Here is a 6,906-nt window from a genome sequence, read left to right on the forward strand (position 1 = left end):
CTCTCAAGTACTCCGGACCAAACATCACTACCACAGCCTTGCGGAACCTGTACATGGATTCTAGGCACATAGACTCGCTCATGCGGACTTACTCATCAATAAGATCACCGGGTATTCCGTATGCAAGCATCCGAATAGCTGCAGTGCATTTGTGGTAAGAGAAGAAGCCAACCTTTCCCAGGGCATCCTCCTTGCATACAAAATAATCACCGTACGCCACCACCCCCTCCGGGATACAATTGAACACATGTCTAGCCATCCCGGAAGCGGCGCCGGAATAGGTGGTGTTTGAAGAGTGTGGAAGCTTGAAATAGTCCTCCCAGAGTAGGCAATGGTCGCTCTCTCTGTTGCGATTCAGCACCAAAGCATACCCCGGGATCGAGCCTCTGAACATTGGTCGTTGCCTTATTAATGTGGTCATGGACGACCAAAGTAGCAAACACAATCTCCTCATCGTCGGACGACTAATCATCCTAATCGCAAATGAAGTTGTTGAAAAAGTACTTATCACTACTATCCATTTATACTTTACGGGCGAAACGTCGAACACCTTGCGGGCGTGGTGAAAGAAGCCAACCAGGTAATAGGCATGTCGGCATGGAGGCGGCCGACGAGCGAGGTAGCGAGCTTGGAGCGTTGCTGGCGAAGACAGGCGAGGGGTGCTACAACGGCTCGTTGGAATTGCCCTAATGTTCTCCTACTGCTCGACAGCGGTGCACAGCAAGGTTTATAGGGGGCGATGAGCTCCCCACCTAGTTGATCCACGGCGAGGTGAAGTCGGACGGCCGCTGCTTGCAGGTTGCAAGCCCGGAGTTTGGAAAGTCCAACGGCGAGGTGGTCCTACGGCAACGCTCATGCTGGTTTCAAGCCATCAGTCATGTCTTGCAGCGACATCATTCTTCTCTTTCTGGAGTTGGAGATGTGCTCCAATGTTGCCCTGCGTGCGGCCTCCAAGGAGTGTGACGAGAAACTGTAGTTCGGCCTCGGCAGCCACCTCCTCTCCGACATATGGGACATTATTTGTGGTAGCCGCGATCCAACCTACGTTTTCGGCACCGCCTTGGTTTATCACGAGGACTTGCTCTAGGGTGATTGCTTGAGGGTTGAGGCCAGCTCTCATCCCTCGATGAGGTCACCGATGGGCAGCTGCCGGAGTTCGTCGTAGCAGAACAATTTGCTTACAGCTAGTACAAATGAAATTTCTTGAGATTTAAATTTGAAACTTGATTGGTGTTTTCTCCACCAATCTAAACCAAGTTACTGCCAGGTTTTCTATCAGCGAAAAGAAATACTACATCTGCTTATTTCCTTCCCTGCTTCAACACCATCAGCGCAAAATTACTGATGCTGCTTATTTCCTTCCACCATGGAAGTCTCACCCAACACTCACGGTGGGTAAGTAACAATTGCCTACATCACTTATGGATTACAAGCACATAATAGTCATATAAACATGCCAGGCATCAAGCTTTAAAAAATTATGGCGACTAATGTACATGAAAAGCTAGAAAGTGTATGATCGGAGGCTCTCTTTAATTAAGTCCTGGCAGAGCACCTCAGCTAGTGTTCTCTGATCTCACATGAAAGCTTAATGCTTCATTGATCCTACTGAAAACAAGTCGAACCGGGATGCACGCAATAGTTGGCCCGCCAATTTTTCGAACTACAGTATTTCTGTTTGAGCTTTCTCTACGGCTGCTGCCAAAAGATGAGAGCCTGCGCATTTTCCTTGGTGAAGATGCTGATTTCTTGGTATGTGGCCGCCAGGACTTATCAATATCATGCTCCGAGACCTTTTTACGGCCACCAAGTTTTGATTTAGATGAATGTGCCGATCTTGGCTGGCGCGGTTCTGCAACTTCGCTCCTCTTTAGCAAGTTGGTAAGACTGTTCTTTGCCAGATGGTGATTATCTCTACTTTCCACAGGACAACTATCATCCAAAACAACAACAGGTACAGGAAACCCCATAACAGGTTTACGGTTCCATTTACTTGTCAGAGAAACAAGAGGTGCACGGTGGCCCTTGTAGGTTCCTTCGACTGCCAACTCAACATCATAAAGTTTATAGTCTGCTTGTACACTCTTCATTGGCTTTACCACATGGCATCTTGTAGATTTCATATCAGGTTTCTGCTCAGGCAGTATTACTTTAAGCGGTGACCCATAATATGGGGATGCTGCCCCAACCTTTTCAGAGTGTGAATGGTTGCTTAGAGTTTCAAATGACTCATCATGCTCGGGTCCGCTTTCATAATATTGTTGCCCCATAACGCCAGCACCATCATCTGGAGGAACCAGCACAAATTTCATGCTACTCCCAGGATCACTAGCACTTCCGACTCGTGCATCCAACCCAGTAACATCTTCATCTTGTTCCTTGCATTTTATTGTCCTTCCATATTGTTCCACCATCAAACTTTCATCCATGTTGCAGCTTACTGGAGCTACCTGTATGTTTTTCTTCTTGGAACTTGTATTATCACGAAGTAAGGGTATGTGTTCTCTGCTATAGTCAGTAATTTGTGTCTTGCCTTTTAAGGTCTCATCCTTTACAGATGCACACGATCCATGTGTGTGCAGATGGCCTGATAAAAGATCAGTTGAGAAGCATTAAGCAGTGCGTTCTGTGATAGTTCAGATAGTGAAAAACTGAACAGATATTCACCATTTGCAACATAATCAGTAACTTCCATAAGAATAAGAGATTGAAATAAAGAATGTGCATACTTAACTAAATGTGATAAATCCCAAAGCTATATGGTAGAAATATGAAAGATCAGGCTGGTAAAGGAAACATGCCAATGTGTACAGGATTCACCTCTAACACATGGTCGACTTGATCACAAAGCATGGAGCAGCTTATAACAACAAAACCTGGTGTGGCAAAACCCCTATTTCAAAAGTTGCTCAAAGAGTATTACAACCAAACACATAACTTCTTGCATATCTAATTATCCGCTATATGATGGTCATCATCTTGAACACAGTGCTTAAATGTATAAAGCAACTAAAAGTGGAATTAAGGAAGCGGTACTATCTGTTTACCTTCTGCTGTGACATCATCCTCCATAGTACGGTGAGCATCAAGAAACTCATCATCATCATCAGAGCAGCCATCACTAAGAAACCCAGTCCCGTCCAAGACTTCAGCTTCCTTTAGTTTAGAAGCTTTGGTAGCACCATTGCGACTAGTACATAAGGCATCTGCTAAAGTCTCCACACTTGAAGTGCCCGAGCTGTAAGAACAATTTAAATTTCCTGGCAAAGAAAATCCCCCCCAATTTGATTCAAACACGTTCGACAGTTTGTGTCCAGGGGACTGGACAGAAGACTGTCCTGAAGCGTCCCAATATGTTGGAACTTTCACTGCTGAATCTTTACATAACTTTGACAAAGGACGTCGCTTATCTTTCTTTCTTGAATTTTCATAAGCTTGACCAATATTGGAGCGTTTCCTTTTTGTCAATGAATGAGACTGCTTATTCTTGTTTATTCCATTTGTGCTAGGCAACTCATAGCCAAAGCTTGGCCCACTTTCAAGATGAGGTAAATCATGATACCCATTTGAAAAAGAACCAGCACTTGACTTCTGTTTCGGGGTCCTGTTTGATCCAATAAGGTCTCTCATACGCCGGAATCCTTTGACTGTGTCATCCTCAAATTTGTTTGATGCCTTCCGTTTCTTCCTTGACGATGAAGCATACCTAGTACTTGAAGAGGATATATTTTGTGGCAGCTTGAAAAATGTTGACGCTTCAGATAAACCTTGAGCTGAGTTTTCTTCAATATCATACAGACCCCTTTCAACGCGAGAAGATATTCTGCTGGCTCCACCTATGTTTCTAGAGTTTGCAGAATACCTGTTCTCAGATGCACACATAGCATCGTCCATCTCATCTTCATCTGGAAAGCGAGATCTTTCTATTTCAAGGGCGTGCATAATGGCATCCTCCCTGCGAACATACTTTCCTTCATTGTAGGTTCTCTTTTGCTGGCGAGCCAAAATTTTCGCTTTTTCTATACACTCTTCATACTCACCACACCGGAATGCCTTCACACGCTTAGATTTCTCGAGATTATACCAGTCACTATGATGAAGTAAAAGAGAACAAGAAAAAAAATCAGACTTAAGATACACAAACATGAAAAACATAATAATCTATGCAAGTTAGCAAAAGGGAATTATAAGTGCAAAATAAATGAGTCAAAACTAGAAAAACAAAACCTAAACGAAAATCTCTCTTCCGAAGCAATGTACAGAGTAAAGATGCAATGGAAGTGAATAAACATAAGAAACCACCAGTTCATCCAGGCAAGAAATGTTATCATAAACTAAGCTTGACAAGAGAAGGGGGGGGGGGGGGGGGGCGGGGTCACAGGCTTAGCTTGAGCATATGTTCAGATATAAATCATAGCCTTTGCACAAGTCAGCATAACAGTTAAACCCAGATCTTGATGCGTGGCACTTTTCTTCCTAGCATACAGAGGGGATGCAATATGTATGTCACCTAATTGATCCTTCTAATGGCTTCCAAGATTTTTGCAATGTAAAAATAGATAGTGCAAGGATGTACCTAGTTTTCACCATTTCCAAGTCTGAGAGAGATACTATACATACTACTACTACTCTATGGGTAGAAAGAACAGCAGACGTTGCCAATCGGCATCGTTTGCTGTAGTGCAAAATATGGATGGCATCATCAGGAGAAAAGAAAATTATGCCGTGGTAGAAACCACAGCAAGGATTATCCGAACAGATCGAATCTACGCATGCATAAGCACAAGAAAGAAACAGAGAGGCAATCAGGAAGAGGGGTTGTACGGACATGCTGCCGTCCGGGCGGCCGAGGAGCTTGATGGGTGTGCCTGCAGAGCGCGGTGGAACCACGCAGTTCTCGGGTAACTCGTCCTGGCCAAGGATCCGGCCGGGCCACCAGGATCCGTTGCGGCGGCGCACCCAGACTAGCGCCCCCACCTCCGCGTCCGCCCCCGTCACGCCGGCGGGGAACTCCTCCTCTCCACCGACGCTTCCCATCCCGGAACCGCCGCCGCCCTCACCGGGTTACGACCATGAGCTGCCCCTCCGCTCAGACCAAAATTGATCAAAGCCAAGAACGACTTTCTTGTCTAAGAACGCGAGGAGGGAGGCAGATGAAACCAGCAAAGGCGCGAAGGCAGCGCTCAGCGAGCGCGAGCGGCGGTGGCGGCGGTGGTGCTGCTCCGTGGAGGTGGGAGGTCTCCGTGCTATGGAGAAGCAGAAAGGGGAGGCGGAAGGGGGAGGTGGGGTCTCCCCGTCTGGGGAAGAGGAAGAAGGGGTATGGGGTGGGGGTTACGTGTACCGCGGCCTGAACGTGGGTTGGGCTATTTCCTTGCTCGGGCTGCGGAGTCAGCCTCTCCTAACCGCAACGAGACTCCATTAGGCCTTGTATAATAATGATGGGTGCTTATACAATTGCTTAAGGTCTTGTATAATGGAAGATGTTTACAAAGATGCTTAGTAAAACAAACCGATCTTTCAAAAAAATAAAATAAACCGAGTTTTTTTTAAGTATCGATACTTATTTTTATAGGACATACGCTTAATTAAACGTCTACCCTCTACAAATAAGCACCGATGATTAGAGAAAAATTGTATTTATTTCTCTAAGCACCAACCCCATGCACCTTGCATTGTACAGAGTCTAAGGCCCCCCTCTCTGCCCCCTCAAAAGAAAATGCAGCTGCTTAAGGAGATGGGGTTTGCACCTCCTTGGGTTTCTCTAATTATGAGGATGTTAAGCTAAGTAAAAATTCCAGTCCTTTTTAACGGTGGCAAGTTGGAGGAATTTAACCATCCACGGGGATCCGACAGGGGGACCCAATTTCTCCATGTCTATTCTTGTTAGCAACGGAGGACCTTATGTGCCTCTTGAAAACAAAACATGAATCATCGCACCTCAGTGGAATTCGAGTAGCTCCATCAGCACCGCCGTGAGCCACTTGCTCTTTGCGGATGATAGCCTGATGTTTGTCAATGCCAGTATAGATGGAGCAATTGAGTTGTCATGTCTATTGGAGAGTTATCGTAGTGCCTCTGGTCAGAGCATTAACTTGTCTAAATCTTTAGTTTTCTTTAGTAAGGGTTGCATAAACAGCCTCAGAGAGGAAGTCAAAACAGCCCTAATGTCACCATTGAGTCTTTGTCAGAAAGATACCGGGGATGTCTTCTGATGTTGGCAACAACAAGAATGGGGCCTTCAAATTTCTGAAAGACATAGTATGGAATAAGGTGAAGGGATGGCTTGTCAAGTTACTATCGGTGGTTGGTAAGGAAGTTCTAGTTAAATTTGTTGCTCAGGCTATTCCGGTATACTTCATGTCATGTTTCAAGCTCCCCCGAGGTCTATGCGAGCATATAAATTTTTTAATTCACAAGTTTTAGTGGGGAAGTAAGGAGGGCAAATGAAGCTCAGTTGGGTCTCGTGGAGCATGATGACAAGGCCCAAGCATTGTGGAGGACTAGGTTCCGAGATATTGAGCTTTTTAATCTTGCACTACTTGCTAGGCAGGCTTGGCGCATACTAGTGGAACCGAATTCTTTGAGCGCAAGGGTCTCGAAAGCAAAGTACTTTCTCTCTTGTGATTTCCTGCTGGTAGAGCTAGGGGGTGCGCCGTCGCAAATTTGGAGAGTTGTCCTAGATGGACGAGACACCCGAAAGTAGGGCACGATTCGGCGGATTAGTGATGGACATTCACAAATATTTGGCAGCACAACTGGATTCCCCGCCCATCCTACATGAGGTCGATCACCAATCGGATGATAAACCCCCCGCAACTGGTGAGTGAGCTCATTACTATTAATGGAGATCGGAACCGCCCTATGCTCGTCGAGGCATTCTTGCAAACAAATGAGGTTGCAATAATG

The 6,906-nt window shown here is 45.7% G+C and overlaps 1 non-coding gene across 1 annotated transcript; it reads right to left on the minus strand.

Moving 5' to 3' along the window:
• Positions 1 to 1,282: 1,282 nt before the first annotated feature.
• Positions 1,283 to 5,396, minus strand: LOC109756129 (uncharacterized). The gene is made up of 3 exons (XR_006672126.2): positions 4,829 to 5,396; positions 3,048 to 4,090; positions 1,283 to 2,587 (listed from the first exon to the last, which is right to left on the minus strand). It is a non-coding gene; the product is annotated as an uncharacterized protein (transcript).
• Between the last annotated feature and the right edge of the window lie 1,510 nt (positions 5,397 to 6,906).

The sequence above is a fragment of the Aegilops tauschii genome, chromosome 3 (genome assembly GCF_002575655.3).
Source record: "Aegilops tauschii subsp. strangulata cultivar AL8/78 chromosome 3, Aet v6.0, whole genome shotgun sequence".
Lineage (NCBI taxonomy): Eukaryota > Viridiplantae > Streptophyta > Magnoliopsida > Poales > Poaceae > Aegilops > Aegilops tauschii.